General features: G+C 37.7%; 1 protein-coding gene across 8 annotated transcripts in view; it reads right to left on the bottom strand.

The window, feature by feature from the left end:
* Positions 1-18,031, bottom strand: part of NLGN1 (neuroligin 1) — a 1,111,477-nt gene that overhangs the window by 156,648 nt on the left and 936,798 nt on the right. The window lies entirely within an intron of this gene.

Genomic DNA, 18,031 nt, shown 5'->3' with positions numbered 1-18,031 from the left:
AGCGCCATTTCAAAGTTCATCCCTCTCCTGCTTTGCCTTTGCAAATAGACCTTCTTTGATTTTTTCTTTACAGTGAAGTCACAGCAGTGAATGGGAAAAGCCACAATTAGAGACACTGAATCTCCTATCCTCAGTAGGCAATGAAGCCCATTCTAAAGAAAGGGCATCCTTCTGAATAACTCCATCAAAGTGCACACTGTGTTCTGTGAAAGATTTAGAAATGACAGATAGGCTTTTAAAGGTCAGAACTGTTAGTTGACTGCATAGAAGAAGGATGGCTGGAAAACATTTTCTATTTCAAAGATTTATCTGGATTTTTTCATTAATAGGAATCAATAAAAATTCTGAAAGGGTAGAAATGTATATGGGTTGTAAGTAATATTCCGACAGATAGCCAACCACCTTTTTCAAAGGAGATATTTTTACAAGCACAAATCTGACACCATTTACCTCAAACTTGATATTCCAAATTTTCGTAGCCAACCAGCATTAAGGTATATCAAGAAAATCTCTCTGACCTAGGCAAGCTCTTGCAATCACATGGGATTTAAACACAATTGGCTTTCCTTCACCTGCTCAGCTCTGCCAGTTCCAGTCATTTACCTAATAAGCTATTGACAAGCAAGAAGCAGGAAAATTCCACCATCAGATTGTATCCAAAGTGGTTAACTTTGGAAACCAAATGTCTGCTTAGGCCGTGAGAAGCATCAGAAAGCAGGAGGAACAATAGCATTAGATGTGGGAAGATCAGAATGATCACTATTAGAATAAAGGCATTAGAAGAAACAATTTTAGTCATCCCAGAACTTGGGCAGAACATTAAATTGCTGCTTTTTGTAACAGAAGTGACTCTAATTTATTTTTTTTTCCTCTGGAAAAAAAAAGTCAGAAATGCCTGGTCTGTCTTTCCAGGAGAGAAAAGGAACATTTTGCAGACAGTGCTTCCCTATCTCTGATTCCTTTGTGCATTTGACCTGATGCCTGGCCATAGAGAACTGGGTCTTCACTTCTTCTAAATTACATACTCCCATTGGCTCTGTGCACACACCTGGGCTATATATATGCTGTTGCTATGAATAGAGCGCTGGTTTGGAGGCAGAAAATCTGAGTTCAGGTCACAGAATCAGAAATCTAGACCTGACAGAACTTCAGAGGCCATCTAGAATGGCCCATTCTTTTTCTTTTCTTTTTTTTCTTTTTGTGGGGCAGTGAGGGTTAAGTGACTTGTCCAGGGTCACACAGCTAGTAAGTGTCAAGCATCTGAGGTCACATTTGAACTCAGGTCCTCCTGAATTCAGGGCTGGTGCTTTATCTACTGTACCACTTAGCTGCCCCCCTGTGCCACCTAGCTGCCCTCTCAACTCAAAGAGGACAAATGACACCATACAGTGATGTCTCGACTAGCATGGAAAGATCAGAAATAAGAGGGCTTAAGTTGAAGATCAACAGGAGAAATAGTTGTGAGAGCAAAGAATATCTCTTACTGAAATTTTATATTTTAATAGCTTAAAACTGCATGAAGTCTTTTGGGACATTGTGTATAAAACAGACCACCTAAACAGAAGGAAGACATAGATGAGTTTGGAAAAATAAAAGTCTGGGCACAGAGGCGTGATATGGTAATTACGAGGAACTTCAATTGTTCAGATTTTTGCTGGAGATTTTCTTCCCAAAGCAGAGTCACCACTAAATGCTTGACTGGTCTTAATGATAATTTGATCCTTTAAAAGGTATAGAATGCAACCTGAGGAACTGCTATTAGTCTCTGAGTCTCATTAAAAAAGAGAAACTGGTTGCTGAAGTAGGTCACTCCAGGGTGAGATGACCTCTCCATTTTAGAATTAGTAATAGAAAATGAAAGGAGAGCTCAGAATAAACCAGCATGCAGCCTGGGTTTTAGTAGAGCTGATTTCAAAGGCTTCAGAGAAAGGTCGGTTCCTGTGGACTAAGATAATATACTGAGTCAGATCCAGAAAGGAAGGCAGCTCTTATGAATGAAATTCTGAAGATACATACCAAGACAATTCCTGTGAGGAAGAAAAAGGGATGCTATCTAAAGGGACTGATGTGGACCTACAGGGAACCCATAAACCTACACAGAGGATTAAACAGATATGTCTAAAAAATGGGAGGCCAGTTAGGTAAAAGGATGAATATAAAACTGCAGTAGTTCTGCAAGAAGAGTCAGGAATGTCATAGCTCAGAATAGGGGATGTGTTTAGTGAAGTCTAAGAACAACAAACAGTTGTTTTTTGTTGTTTTTCTTCTTCTTCTTCTTCTTCTTCTTCTTCTTCTTCAGTATGGGGTTGGGGGTTGGGGTGGGGAGAGCATTGCCTGAGGTCTATGGGGTTATTGTTAGTATGTTATCTCCCCATTAGGCTTTGTGCTCCTTGAGGGTTGGGGCTGATTTTTCCTCCCTGTTAATCCCTCGCACAAAGCACAGTGCCTGACATATAGTAGATTCCTAATAAATGCTTATCAACTTGACTTGATAAAGATTGCAGAGAAGGAATAACTCCTCAATTCAAACTTAGAAAAATTCCTTAATCAAGGAGAATGATTGTGGGACTGAAAGGATTTTCAAAAAATGGTTAATAGGGAGTTAAAACCCAGAATCAATCAATCAACAAACATTTGTTAAGCATCTATTTTGTGGCAGGCATTATTCTATGTATAAGAATAAGGGGGAAGGGTGAGGTGATCCTTACAGCAACCCTGTTATTAATTGATGTTATGACCCCCATTTTACAAAGAAACTGAGGCAGACAGGTTAAGTGACTTGCCCAGGTCCATACAACTAGTGTCTGAGGACAGATTTAGACATTATTCTTCCTGATTCCGGACCATCAGCTCTATCCGATCTACCACTTAACTACCCTTGGTATGATATGGATAAGTAGGAACAATAAGAATATAACAGAGAACATCTTACTGCCCTTTGAAGAGCTTAATTCACCCAAAATAACTGATGGAGTTCATTGATCCAGTTTGAAAGATATGGAGAATGGAAAAGGTGCTCTAGGATGGGAGAAGAGTAACCATCATCTTCATTCCTCAAAACAGGAAATCTGTGGAATCTGCAAACAATAGGCTAGCAAACTTGAGTTTAGAGAGAAAATTATAGAATATATTATTTTTTGGAGGGGCAATGAGGGTTTCACAGCTAATAAATGTCAAGCGTCCAAGACCTAAACTCAGGTCCTTCTGAGTCCAGGGCTGGTGTCCTATCTACTGCACCACCTAGCCATCCTTAGAATATGTTCTTAAAGGAATAGCTTCTAAGTATCTAGAAAGAGAATTAGTGATTACTGAGAGCCAGAATGGCTTCATTTCAATGGAGTCACATTAGATTAACTCTTTTTTTTTTTGTAAAGGGATTACTATTCTTTCAGTCTACAGGAATGTTGGAAGTATAGTCTCCAATGATTTCATCCAGACTTTTGGCAACATCATTTGTGCTATCTTGGTAGATAAGATGGAAAGATGGGAGTTAGGTGATAACAGAGGTGGGTAAATCCCTAACATATTGAATAACTAGACTCACATAGATGTCATTAAAGGCTTCATGGATAGGTGGAGATGGACTTCAGTTTTAGTGACAGAGTGCTCAACTTTCAGTTTGAAAGACCTGGGCTCAATTACTAACTATGGTAGGGGACAAGTGCTGGGAACAAAGCTGGGGGAGCAGCAGATCTACAGTTTCCAATAGCTTACTTACAATTATTATTTTGTTGGGACAAGTAAGACTAAGTATGAATTCTAAATAGTGCATCATGTCAAACAAGAGCAGCCATGCTGTGTTAGTTGTCAAGACTCCATAAAACAATTCGATTACTGGACAAAGAATGGGATAATTTCACTGATATCTGGGGCAGAGACTGTACCTCACCCATGCTATGCTAACCACATGGTGACTAGCACAGTGTCATGAACTCTGTGGGTGCTTAGCCAATGATTAGTAATGATTAATTCCAAAAGACTCTAGAGTCTTCACAGAAAAATGTAAACAGACTGAAAAAGGGGAAAATTCTCTCTCTCTCTCTCTCTGTTTCTTTCTCTGTCTTGGTCTCTGTCTCTGTCTCTGAAACTTTCTTCAAATTATTTTTTTTGGGTGGGGGAGAGTATAAGAGAAATAAGAACAATGTGAAGAAATGGTTCAATACTCTCTAAATGACCCTACAAAACCAGCATGGGGGAGTGGGTATGTTGTTCTGTCTGGCTCCAAAATACAAAAGTAGCAGCATTGGGTATTGGCTACACTGAAGAAAATTTCAGATATGTGTCAGGAAAAAAATGCTTACAATTAATTAGTCCTTTCCCAAAGTGGATGGGACTATATTAAAAGGTAGTGAGTGAGCTGTCACTCATAGGAGTTCTTCAAGCAAGTTCGGAAACTTCACTTGGTGGGGAAATTGTAGAGGGAGTTGGATTTTAGACACAGCTTGGCCTAGAGAATTTCAGAAGTCCCATCTAATGGTGAGACTGTATGTCTGAGATTGGGAAGGTCTTCAATCATAATTATATAAAAGGCTCTAGTTTATAATAGCATCTTATGGTTTTCAAACCACACTCGGGAGATAGGCAGTGCAAGTATTATCATTATAATTTTATAAATAAGGAAACTTAGGCACAGAGAAAGACAGCTAACTTTTATAGTGGATTGAGTACCAGATTTGGAATCATGAAGAATTGAATATAAATCCTGACTCTGTTGTTTAATAGCTGTGTAAACCTGGGCAAATTGTATATCTTTTCAACTAATAATTTCCTCATCCATAAGATATGGGTAGTACTGGAGCCTATTCTGAAGAGTTGTTTTGAGAATAACTTGAAATAATATGTGTAAAGCACTTCTATCATACAACTTAGATCACTATATAAATGTTAGCTATTATTACTATTATTGTCATTATTATTACTATGATATAATTTTCCAGGCCATACAATTGACATCAAAGGTAGCAGACAAACTTAAAGCCATTTGGTTCTAAGACCAGGGGAGCAAGTGAATATTCAGAGAAATCCCTGAAAAGCTAAATTTCTTGACTTTGAAATAGCTGAAATTCTTGATGCTCTCTAAGTCCAAGAATAGTACAGTATAAGAACTAAATGGTTTGAGCATCTTTGTAGGACATCTCCTAATACTGACTTTGAGCCTCAAAGAGAAAAACTTTGTTTTACTGGCTTGCAATAAACTTATTGGATGATCACTCCTGCTTTCTTATAGTAATATGATTTTAGACAAAAAGAGAAGATTATTGTTATCTACATCAAATAGCTCACCATTGCATTAATATTTCCTTATCCACTCTTTACATATATATGATATTCCTTTACCCATCCAAGGGAGCCATCCATATGACAAATAATATTTCTTTAAAGTAGGATAAAAGTCAGTACAACTGATGGATAAATTCAAGTAGTCTGAAAGCATGAGCAATCTAGCCTCCACAAAGAGGTAGCTTCTCATAGCTTTTCATTCAAATTCTGTTTGATTTTATAATTTTGTTAAATTTATTTTTGATTTTTTAAATTTTTTGGCATATAGTTATTTTTTCCCATTTACATTGCTGTTATTGTGTATATGGTTTCCTTAGCTCTGCTTATTTCACTTTTCATCAGCTCATATGTATCTTTATATACTTCTCTGTATACAAACACACATGATTTCTTACCACACAGTAATATTCCATTATATTCATGTACCACAATTTGTTTAGCCATAACCCAGCCAGCTTTGTGTTAAAAAAAAAAAGAGTAGCTTGGATCCAGTGTCCAATGTGAAGGATTCGATTTAGTTGATTAATAGAAGTAACTTAATTATGTTAAATTAATAATTAAGTTAATGTATTTTAAATGTGCATACACTTTTCAGTGTCAAAATTTCTGCTTAAATAAAAAAAATTCCATGGTATTCACTAGTTTTTGATTGGAAAAAGATTGGAAAGTTGTTGAGGTAAAGACATCGTTACAGGACAGTATGAGGAAAAAGTCCAGTCACAGGAGTCAGATGGAAGAGAAGGGAACTGAAAGAGGAATATACTCAGGGATAATCAGAGGGAGGGATCTGGTGAAGAGAAATGAACCACAGAAAAGATCATTGTATTCAAAAGAGAGGTTTTGCTTCCACCTCTGAAACATTACCTCTGTTCCCTTGGGCAAGTAATTTTACCTCATGAGACTCAGTTTCCTCATCTATAAAATGGACAAGATGAACTGCAGGACCTCTAAGGTTCCATGCAGCTGTAGAACATTGACCCATCCTATTATATCAGAGGGGCCTCTTTAGAAACTCAACAGGGAATATTGATAATGGATCTTCCTGACCCTGTGGGAGACATCACACATAGAGTTGTTAGAAATCATGGGACTAGGAGTGGAGAGTCAAAGGGACTTCAGCTGTATTCCATTCCAACCCAGACTGAAAGAGAATCCCTATCTACACATGACATGACAAATTTGATCCTTCCACACAGCAGTGACTCAATAAATACTCAGTCTTTCCCCCTCTAGTATAAACATCCCAATCTATTGTCAAAGTCTGTCATTTTTGTAAAATCTCTTGAGGTTGCACCCTTCCCTTCTCCTCAGATACTGCCATCACCCTGGTTCTTGCTATTGTCACCTAGATTATTGCAAACCTTGCTGTTGATCTGCCTGCCATAAATCTCTTCCCAATCCAGTATACCTTCCACTTACCTGTCAAAGTGTTCTTCCTTATCACAGGTCTATCCATGTCACTCCTACTGAATAAATGCCAGTGGCTCCCTATCACCTCCAGGATCCTTGAATAATTCTTCTTCTTCTTCTTCTTCTTCTTCTTCTTCTTCTTCTTCTTCTTCTTCTTCCTTCTTCCTTCTTCCTTCTTCTTCCTTCTTCATTCTTCTTCTTCTTCTTCTTCCTTCTTCTTCTTCTTCTTTTTTTTTTGTGAGGCAATTGGGGTTAAGTGACTTGCTCAGGATCACACAGCTAGTAAGTGTTAAGTGTCTGAGGCCAGATTTGAACTCAGGTCCTCCTGACTCCAGGGCTCGTGCTCTATCCACTGCGCCACCTAGCTGCCCCCAGGATCCCTGAATTCCAATGCCCCATGTCTAGCACAGTGCTTTGCAGCTTGTAGGCTCTTAATAAATGCTAATTAATTGAATAATTTAGCCAGGAGGTGAGGAAGACCTGAACTAAGTAAGTGGTTGTGTGAATGGAGATAAAGAGCCATGTGTAAAAGACACTGTTGAGATAGAAACAGTGAGATTTAGCAACTCATGAAATACATGGAGTGAGTGAGAATAAATAGCTCCTGTTTGAAGAATTGAGGCTGTCCCTAAGGTTCTAAACCTGGATGACCAGACAATGTCCCCTCATTGATAATACAAAGTTGGGAAGAAGTTTGTATTTGGGGACTGCAGGGAAGATACTGAGTTTGTTTGGGGCGTGTTGAGTTTGAGAGGCCTATGGAAAGTCCATTTTGAAATATCTAATAAGCAGTTTGTAAGGAGAAGATACAAGGGTTTAAAACATGCCCCATTACAGCTTCCTAACAGTGATCACTGAGTACAAATAGTGATGATGACAGTAACCTTAATTGGAAAAGATTCTGTTCCTCTGAATCCTTAAAGAACTACACATATAGTGGGAGGTGAAGATTTGAATGGTTTTCAAGTATTCCCATAGCTTGGGCTCCTAGGAAACTTCCATTCCTGAAAGTCTCAAAACCTTGTCATCTGACTGAGGCATTAAGAGGAGATTTCTTACATCTTCTTCAAATATCTCAAGTGTGATCAGTCAAGAACAGAAAATTTTATATATATATATACATACATATATATATATATATATATATATATATATATACATACATTATACACACACACCCGTACACACATATGCTTAGGCTCAGCTCAGGGAACATTTTTCTGCTTCCTAATGTGTCAAACATGACCTCTGAAATGATAATGTCCCTGTGGCATTTCCTGAAAGGACAATGACATCTATTCCATTGTATTTTTTTAAAATGGTACAACTTAGGCCAGTAGCTAAGAAGTTAAAATGCTATTCTAGCACATGACATTTTGTAGTTCAGAGAAGAACACTCTTTATGTCTCAAAGGCCAGACACTCACATCCTTATCCATGGATATTGATTGAGGGGGCCTTGTATGCTCACCACTCTTTCTGATACAATGGAAGTTGGTAATCCAGAAAATAATAATAATTGTTGTTAATGCTAATGATGATCATAACTTTAGATTTAGTAAGATAATTTCATCTACTCCCTGACTTAAGAAGTTTCAGAGAATCTCAATTATCTCTAGAATCAAATTTAAACTCCCCCATTTGACATTTAAAGACCCCCCCCCAATCTGACTTCAATTCATCTTCCCAAAATTATTTACAGAACTCCATATTCTAGCCAAACTAGACTGTTTCCTGTTCCCCATACTTGGCTTTCCATTTCTTGTGTTTTTGCAGGGTTCTCCATGCCTGGAATGGTCTCTCCTCTCACTTCCATCTCTTAGAGGTCTCCAAAAATACTTAGCTCTATTCAAGATGCAGCTCAAGACCTATGTCTTGCACAAGACCATTCCTGATGCCTCATTTTAAGCAGTCTGTTCTCAATCTGGAAATTATTTTTATGTGCTGTGCATTATTTTTATATGTGTGTATACATACAATATATACATATGTACATGTGCATACACACATATGTATGTGTATATATACATATACACACATACATTCATATCTGTGTATTTGTGTGTATATACACACATGTATTTCCTTATCTTTGTTCATGTTTATTTCCTGATTCGAATATAACTTCTTTGAGGCCAGGGATGGTTTAATTTTTGTCTTTCTGTTCCCAGAATCCAACAAAGTGTCTGGCACAGAGTAGATCAAGTTGAAATGGATTCTCTTTTCATTTATCCTCTAAACAACTTTGGGTTGTCTCCAGGATAGTAATTGTTAGCTCAAATGTTCCCTATGACCACACTAAAGATGCAGAGAGCTTACAAGTAATCAGTCAAGGTCACAAAGCTATTAAGTGTGGCATAGACTTAGAGTTGGAAAGGACTTTACTCACCTTGACTAATCCCTTCATTTAATAAGTGGTGACTATGAGGCTCATGTGTTGTAGGATAAGTGAATTGTTCAAGGCCATAGAGGTCATTAAGTGGCAGTGCTGGGTTTAAACACAGTAAGATAGTGTTGAAAAGTGCAAAGACCACTGGATTTGGAGTTAAGACCAGGCTTCAAATCCTAGCCCTGCCTTTATGCCCTGTGGAACCCTGGGATCAACACTGAAGCTCTCTGGGACTCAGTTTCATTATCTGTAAAATGGCAGGGGGGTAAACTCATCATTTGTGTCAAACTGAAATGCAAATGGTAGATCCTGGATGGGTGCCTGTTGACTTAGAAAATGACAAATTTATATTATCTATGCAGTGTTGTACTTATCCTTTTTTTTGTTAAACATTTCCCGATTATATTTTAGGACTTCGGAGTTTATTTTGACCCTTCTGGACTACATGACTGCTAAGATTCCTTTGAGCTTTAAATCTATACTTCTCTGATACCCTATCTCTAAATCTAGCAATCCTTCCAAACTGTCTCCCAAAATGAATCAGGTGTTGTGCCATGTGTGGGAAATACACCTCCCCAAATAACAATGAAACAATTGCTACTCTAAAAGAGCTTACCTTAAATTAGGGGAGACAACATGTGCAGACATAAGTATATGGAGAATATATACACACACACATGCATATATACACATATATACATATATAGACACACACAACACATAGAATAGATACAAAATAAATCCAAGGTAGTTAGAGAAATGGTAGTTTGGGAGAAGAAAATACTAGCACTTGGTGAGGTATCAGAACATGTCCATGGAGAAGGCAGAGCTAAAACTGCACCTATTGTAGAGTCATAGTTCTTTTCACTCCTAATCCAGTGTGGGCTCTCTTCATCCCTAAAGGAATTCATGAACTTCAAAGGATTAATAATCGAAAACAGAATCTACATAAATATGAGGAGAAACAAAATATCTCATTTTTTTTTGTCCCAATTGTTAGAAGAAAGCAAAACTTGCTTCTATTCGACTGGGATAAAATCCATTTGACTTCTGTATCTTTGTACAGGTCACGTGGAGGGGCCCGTGGGGAGAGGTATGGCTCAAGTCCCAGGAATGGCCTCAATCTATGATCGCAAAATACAGAAATACTCAGCAAGCCTCTAAATTTATGTACATCCATGTGCAGGAAAAGCTGGAACAAAGGTTCTTCATTGCTTTGGGATTCCCGGTGCTTGGTCTGGCCTGGGAAATAAAGTCACTGTTGAATCTGAAGGGCAAATTTGCCCCATGATCATCATGGGGGTATCACCTATTGCATTTTTTCCTTTTTCCCCTGAAGGAGCTATTACTGAACAAGCATTATTTTGAAAATGTCATCAGAGAGGTGGAAAAAAAATAATCTCCCTCTGTAGGTTGAAAATAATAAAAGATGAAGTGATCTTGGTGGGTTTTTAGTTATCATCAAGGGCAGAATCTTCCTTTTAGTTAAAACAGGAAAGAAGGCACTCAAGGCTGAATTTCCATTCTTCCATTATGCTATGATTTTACAGATGTTCAGCCTTCCTGGGATTCTCAGCGTTGGATAGAACCCATACAAGACCATTCTTCAAAATGGCTTAAGAAATTTAAGTGAATAAGTTTCTGCTTTCAGGCAGCATTCTGATAGATCCAGGTGGCATTAGACAAATCGTGATATTTGTATGAGGGTGGGGAATTAGGCATTAGGTCTTGGCTGCCAAAAATAGTGCTCATCTATTCTCCTTTTCATCTTCTCTCATTTGCACTACAGGGCTGAAGGTGGGATGGTCAAAAGTCAGCCTAGAGAAGGAGGAATTTAAAAGAGGGAAAATATGTGGTTTTCGGATGAACAATGGGGAATCATTCCATGGAAATGGAATGGGATAAAAGAAATATTGTCGAGTACAGATACAAAATAGAAAAGGAAGAAAAATGTGCTTGATTTTCATAAAGGGAATAACTGGGAATAGATAAAGGGATGAGTTCCATTCCCCATATTTATTAATGTATCTAAGTTCATCTCTTTGGGATAACTTGGGGCAAAGCATATCATTATCAGTGTATTCCACCTTATAACTTTGCTCCACAAAACTAGGTACATATGTTGAAATCATATTTCCTTTAAACACAGAAAACCAAGGTCAATGAAGAGAACCAAGGAATGAAGGAAACAACTTATTAAGCATCTACTCCATGAAAGATACTATGTTAAGTTCTTTACAAATCTTTTCTCATTTGATCGTCCCCCAAACCCTGAAATGTAAGTGCTATCATTATCTTCATTTTACAATATAGGAAATTGAGACAGAAAGTACATAAGTGGCTTGTCTACAAAACTAGTAACCTAGCTAATTAATTTATTGGTTAGTGTCTGAGGTCATGTTTGAAGTCAGGTTTTCCTGACTACGAGCCTAGCGTTTTGTCTAACGTATCACCCACCAAACTGCTTCAAGGTAGAATGAGGTCTTGACAATAAATGCTGATTATGTAATTTTGATGAATCATTCAGTTATAAGGAGTAGAGCTTTAATAGGGAATAAGGAAGCATTCTGAAAAAGTCTTAGTTCATGACTGATCTTAGACCTAAATAGGGTTGGGCTTGGCCACTACTTGAATGAGAAACTACTAGGAAAAAAAAGCTGCTATAGATTACGGTTCTTTCAGGCCCACTTATTTCACAGAGGATGAAAGACAGAATAGAGGCCAAGTATAGCTAAGAAGGTCAAGCGACCCTCAGACTGACCTTATTGTTTTTGTTCTTTTGAATTCTTTGGCTGTCTGGTCACTGCTCAAAAGCTGCAGAAATAATGAGCTCACATGGTCCTACTAGCATCCCTGTCTTAGCACCAGAACAGGTGGCTGCCCCTTTGACATCCACATCAAACCCGGTTTTCCCAGCATCATTACAACCAGAAAGCAAGACAGTTGAACTGAAGGAGTAGGAAGCCAGCTGCCAGAATCGCTCTCCCATTCTGTGGCTGTCTATAAGCACTCTTCTTTATAGAAATCATGATATAAAATCAAGGAGAGTCCAAGCCTCCCGGCTAATGTTTCTAAACAGACCCTTCAATTGTGGCTGCAGAGCTGAATCTATTGACAAGCAAGAGCATTGGAGAGACAGGTGAGACCTTGTTAATGTGACTGAGGAGTATCACTTCCAGCCTGTTGATTCATGTTTACTTTTCCCTATGTTATGTGCGTTCCTGGGAAAGTCCTGAGTGTGTATGGAAAACAACATGCATACAATGCACCAAAGCTCAGAGCAGTCCAGACAACTGTTTTGAATTGAGTACAATTGAATACACATCATGTACCAGTAACAATGCAAGGGACTGTGCTCAGAGATAGTGATACAAAATGGAAACGTGGGGGAGAGAAAGAGCAGAGAAGCACTACCGGGGTCCTACTCTCAAGGAACAAAACGTTGAATTGAATAGGGAAGAGGAGCACAGGATATGAGCCTAGAAAACTAGAACCAATTAGTTTACTAGAGTGAGATGAAGAGAAAACTGAAGTTCACTGAGCTGAAGGTTAACAGATCATGTTGTATCAAAGCATGTCTCTTTGAAGTAATCTTTTCCCTTGGAAACTACATTTACTTACTGATATGACTCAGTGTTGGTTCCATAGGTATGATAGATGGAATTTTTGGTTTAGATTCACTCTTATGAGCATATCCCAAAGTCCCAGAAACATAGTAAGCCCTATTGTGATGGTATCCACAGTGAGGATCTCCCTAGTCTAATAAAGGATTTGTCTATGAGCCAAAGCTTTCCAATTCTCAGTGGGGTCCTTTGCTTATATTGTAGGTGCCTCAGGAGGAATCCATTTTGTTTTGATACAGATAGTTGCTTTTAAGTGCCCAATCAGTAGATATAATATAAAGCAGAAATAGAGTGACCTTTCCAGTTTTAAGCCAAATGACATTGATAAATGCACATGTTTCTACATTTTTGTATATGTATAGATATATGTAGCAGATACGCATATAGAGACATGTGTATGTATATGTGCATATATATGTATATACTTATGTGTGTATATATGTCTCTGCACATGTATAAATGGTGTATATTATATATGTGATATATATGATGCATATATACATACAGACACACATATGTGTGTGTATTTATGTATATATATATATAATACTGGGAAAAGTTGAAAGAATTCTATTTTGTTGATTGTTATTATTTCTATTGAATTACTTTGACATTGCAGGCTAGAACATCAAAAGGGCAACAGAGAACCCCCCCAAATGGGCAAATCTACCAAGTATTTCAGGCCCCTGGAAAAAACTGTCATATGATGTTTTAAGTTAGCCCAACTTTAGGGCCTGGGGGTCCTGCTGAGTTGTGCTAGTCTTTGTCCTGATGGCTTACTGGACAATGGGATACCTTTTCCAAACCAGGTGGCTATTAAACTGCATTTTGGACTGAAGGGAGTGCAACAAAATCAGGCCTAGTAGTGAGGCTGGGTAGAAGGCATTGTGATTTAAGCTGTATCCAAAAGCTAGTGCCTTGGGCAACATTACACCCCTAGTTCTTTAAGGTTTCTGGAGAGCCCCTATAATTTTCTTGTTAAGATTTCCTCCCCTGATATTCAGTCCTAATAACCAAACTAATTCCAGCAGGTGTGATTGTTTCTACCTACCTAAATTCTCCTGTACTTTTTGAAAAATAGTCTTTTTCTTCATTTCTTCTCCTGAGGTAATGTTAGACAGGCTCCATTTCATTCCAAGGCCAAGGTGATTTTCAGTTATAGGTATAGTAAAAGCTGTATGTGTATGTTTGCACATACCTGAATGAATATAAGAGTATGTGCCCATGTTTTTTAATATTAATAATGTATTATTCTGTTTGATTCAATTAATTGATAAACACTGATCAAGTGTTCTATGTACCAGTTAATGCTATAAGCATTGACAATAAAGATTAAAAAGTGAAATGTTCTCTGCCCTTGAGGAGCTTTTATTCAGCTCTCTCTTCTCTCTCTCTCTCTCTCTCTCTCTCTCTCTCTCTCTCTCTCTCTCTCTCTCTCTCTCTCTCTCTGAAATACAAGCACATTCTAATAGTAGTTGGTGATTAGCATATCCATCACTATCAGTATAATATGGAGGTAAACATATTGGGCTTGAGTAAGAAGATCCAAGTTCAAATCCTGGCTCTTGTACTATCTTGAATAAGTCACTTGATCTCCATGGAAGTTAGTTTCCACATATGCATAATGAAGACATTGGACTGGATGATCTCTAAAGTCCCTTTTGTCTAAATCCTAGAATCCTATTACCAGGAGCAATTCTCTCTGAGCTTGTCTTCTTGTCTGTCAAATGGGTATAATGCATATATAATACAATGGATATAATATAATACATATGGTTAAAGTAGAATACAGATATAATACAAGCTTATCTTACCTACTTCCTAATATATGAGATCTCCTTGAGGTCATTTATTCCCAACACTGATACTCTAGTGCCTTCTATATAGATGCTCAATAGATTCTTTTCTAATTGAAGTCTTGTGAGTAATGTTCTTTGTAAATGTTAAGGTGTTATATAAGGGTTAGTTACTATCATTGTTATTTCTTGATGTGAGATTAAAAAAACTTTCTAGAGCAGTGTAACTACATATGCAGAGAAATTGATGATATAAAACCAAGACTCAAAACTTAGTCTATGAGTTCAGTTATGTTCCTTGGAAAAATCTTGAGTATGATGATCGAATGTGCTCTCAGACTTAGATGGAGAAAAATAAGGATCAACATCATGTACTTCCATTTCATATTAAGAGAGGTAGTCTTATGAAGTATAACAGGCTAGATCTAGTATAAGAAAGATCTGAATTTAAATCCCATTTCTGTTCTTTTTTTGTCTTTTGTTTTTTGCAGGGCAATGTGTTTTAAGTGACTTGCCTAGGGTCACACAGCTAGTTAATTGTCAAATGTCTGAGGCTGGATTTGAACTCAGTTCCTCCTGAATCCAAGGCCAGTTCTTTATCCACTGAGCCACCTAGCCGCCCCCTAAATCCCATTTCTGACATCGATTAGGCTTGTGGCCCTGGGTCAGTCCCTTCACTTCTCAGTTTCCTCATCCACAAAATGGGCATAGGAATGTCTACAGTGCCTTCCTCACCAGACGGCTATGAGTCTCAAGTGCCATACTGTCAATCTTTTGCCAATATTTACAATCTTTGAAATGCTATAGAAATATGAGTTATTACTGTTACCTACTCCCCAAGTTGAGTTGAAACTTTCTGAGTTTGTTTGTGAATTTCATAAATAGTTCTTGAAGCTGATTAAAAACAAAGAGAGGAACATCAAGTAGACACCTCTATGGAGCAGCTTTGGAAAAATGATTCGTTAGAAGCAGTAAGCCTTCATACTTGGCCAATTAAGGACAGCTTCCTTTCTGAGACAGGGCAGTTGGGATTGTTAAATGGAAGGCCTAATGTGAGTGTGCATTAAGGCATCATAATAAATAATAACATAATTGTGAATGATGACAGAAATACTTGGCAAAAACACAGATTCCTTTAACTTTCCCTAGATAGCACAGTCATTTGGAGGAATAACCGACTTTTGTCTATCTATACATACATACATACATGCATCCATCCATCCATCCATCCATCCATCCATAAGTGTCTGTGTAAGATATACATATGCATATATAATAAGAAAGAGAGAAAGAGGGAGAGAGATTGATTGATTGATTGATTGATTGTACATAATCTGCTGGAGAAGGAAGGAAGGCTGAGTTGGACCATGGATGGTCTAGGGTATTGAAAGTTTAAGTGATTTACTCAAGGTCACACAACTAGTATGTTTCAGAGGTACAACCAGAAGCTATATCTTCCTGCCTCTGAGACCTGCCCCTAAATCCTTGTACCATACTGCCTTTCAAAGAAGACAATGCAGAGAAAGCACTTCATAAAAGACCTGGTATGTAGTATGTGCTTAATAATCATTTGCTCCTTCCCCTCCCCTTCTCCTTTCATATGTACATAGATTTGTTTTCCATACCCATCGATATCTAGTAAAACCTGAAAAGATCATGGTCTTATGAGTCAATGAGTGAGAGGGCTCAAACTGAAGCCCTACCACTGAGACAAACCTGTTTCTTGTGAGCAAGTCACCTGACATCTTAGGCCCATTTTTCATCTAAAAACTGAGTGTATCCTGCCACTGGATATTTGTGAGGGTAAGTTAGATGAGACATAGGAGAAAACGTGGAAGAGATTTACTTTTCCCAGTTAAAGCATTAACAGTTATAATGAACTTTGTTTTGTAACCTGATTTGCTTCAGTACCTCTAATCAAGGAGAAAGTAATTACTGAAAATGATAAACTTGATGTATATTTGTGTGTCTCTCTCTATAGGCACACACACACATATATACATTATATATAAACATGTATGTATTTGTATACATACAATACACATGTATATATGCATGAGTATATGTAAATGTATAAAACACTCTATGTATGCATGTATATAGGGCAACTAGGTGGTGCAGTGGATAGAGTGCCAGGCTGCAATGAGGAAGATGAGTTCAAATCTTGCCTCAGACACTTACTGCGTGACCCTGGGCAAGTCACTTCACCCAAATGGGGTCATGAAGAGTCAGACATAAATGAAACAACTGAACCATGACACACATATATCCATATGTGCATGTCTGTGTATATATGCATAAGTATGTGCATGTGCACATGTACATGTATGTGCATATGCATATCTATATATGTATATGTGCATATACACACCCAAATTTTAGATCAAAAGAAGGGATAACATCTTTAAAAATATTGTTGGGTAGGATATATTCATTTTATCAAGGAATGAACAGAAGCCTGAAATGATGTAGTGGAACTTGAACTTGGGGTCTCTGACTGACCTTTTCATTCCCGTTTCACTGCCCAGTTTGTTACTGGTCAAACTGAGGCTAATATCTAGATCTAAGCTCCAATTCTGAAACACTAATTCTAGGGTTTCTCACCACTACACTGTAGTTCTATTTAATTCATAAAGAAAAATTAGCAACTATTCTATGTGTCATTGTTGTTCAATCAAGTCCAACTCCTTGTGATCTCATTTGAGCTTTTCTTGGCATATATATTGGAGTGTTCTGCTATTTCCTTCTCTAGCCCATTTTACAGGTGAGAAAACCAAGGCAAACAGTGTTAAGTGAGTAGCCCAGGGTAGCACAGCTAGTAAATGTCTGAGGCCAGATTTGAACTCAGAAAGATGAATCTTCTTGACTCTAGGTCTATCACTCTATCCCTAGCACCACATAACTGCCCATTTTGATGTGTCTAGAGAGGTCAAAACTAGGGACCAATGGTTAGGAGACAGAACAAATAAAATTTTAGCTCAAAATTAGAGAGATCATCTTAGCAGTGAACACTGGAAGAAAATGGGATGACACTGGATAAGCATGGGCTTGATAACTACTTGTTGGAACAGGGTAGGGGGCTTCATATACCAAGTGAGGGGTTCTCCAAGTTGATCTTTTGTGATTCATTATATCCAATGATTCCATGAGAATTATACTGCAGAGGTTTTTAAGGATATAGTCTAGTGACCCCTGGTGGTCCATAATATTATTTCAAGGGATCTTTGAGGTCAAAGCACTTCATGATAATACTAAGTTAGTTTAATTTCTAATATAGTGAATGTTAATAAATATAACCCACATAAACAAAAATGCTCTTTTGAGCATCCACAACATTTTTTTAAAGAATGTGAATGAGTTCTAAGACTAAAAAATTTACAAGTAGCTAAATCAGAGTAATCATGCATTCTGGAAAACACACATGAGCAAGCAGCCTATTTAAAGCAAGAGTATATTAAATGATCCTTCTGTTAAGTGGAATGGCACGAGCTCCCTTAAAAGAATAAAAAACCATGATGAAAGTTTAGCATTGAA

The sequence above is a fragment of the Dromiciops gliroides genome, chromosome 3, assembly GCF_019393635.1.
Source record: "Dromiciops gliroides isolate mDroGli1 chromosome 3, mDroGli1.pri, whole genome shotgun sequence".
Lineage (NCBI taxonomy): Eukaryota > Metazoa > Chordata > Mammalia > Microbiotheria > Microbiotheriidae > Dromiciops > Dromiciops gliroides.
The sequence above is the reverse complement of the archived record's forward strand: the minus strand, read 5'-3'. Positions and strand labels throughout refer to the sequence as shown.